This window comes from Camelina sativa, chromosome 15, assembly GCF_000633955.1.
Source record: "Camelina sativa cultivar DH55 chromosome 15, Cs, whole genome shotgun sequence".
In the NCBI taxonomy this organism is placed as follows: domain Eukaryota; kingdom Viridiplantae; phylum Streptophyta; class Magnoliopsida; order Brassicales; family Brassicaceae; genus Camelina; species Camelina sativa.
In genome coordinates, this window is record NC_025699.1 from 20,042,235 (window position 1) to 20,042,651 (window position 417).

The following is a 417-nucleotide window of genomic DNA, read 5'->3' on the forward strand; positions in this document are numbered from 1 at the left end:
GACTCATTGCTGAAGCCATGGTGAGGACACTGAGTCTGAAATCCTTTGAACCTCTCCCAAGCTTCACAAAAGCTTTCATTGTTTCTTTGAACAAACCCAGAAATTTCATTCCTCAATCTAGCAGTCCTTGCATTTGAGAAGAATTTTTCCAAGAAAGCCTTCTTGCAAGCATCCCATGTGGTTATTGCTCCAGTAGGAAGAGTCTTCTCCCAAAGGTGTGCCTTGTCTCCAAGTGAGAATGGGAAGAGCTTCAACTTGAATCCATCTTCACTCACTCCATTAATCTTAGTAAGACCACAAATTTTGTCAAACTCAANCTTGGTCTTGTGGATTAGCTACATTGGTGCTCCTATAGGAGAGGTTGTTTTTGTTGAACCCTCCTTGGTTGTAGCCTTTGAATCCACCCTGGTTTTGCAT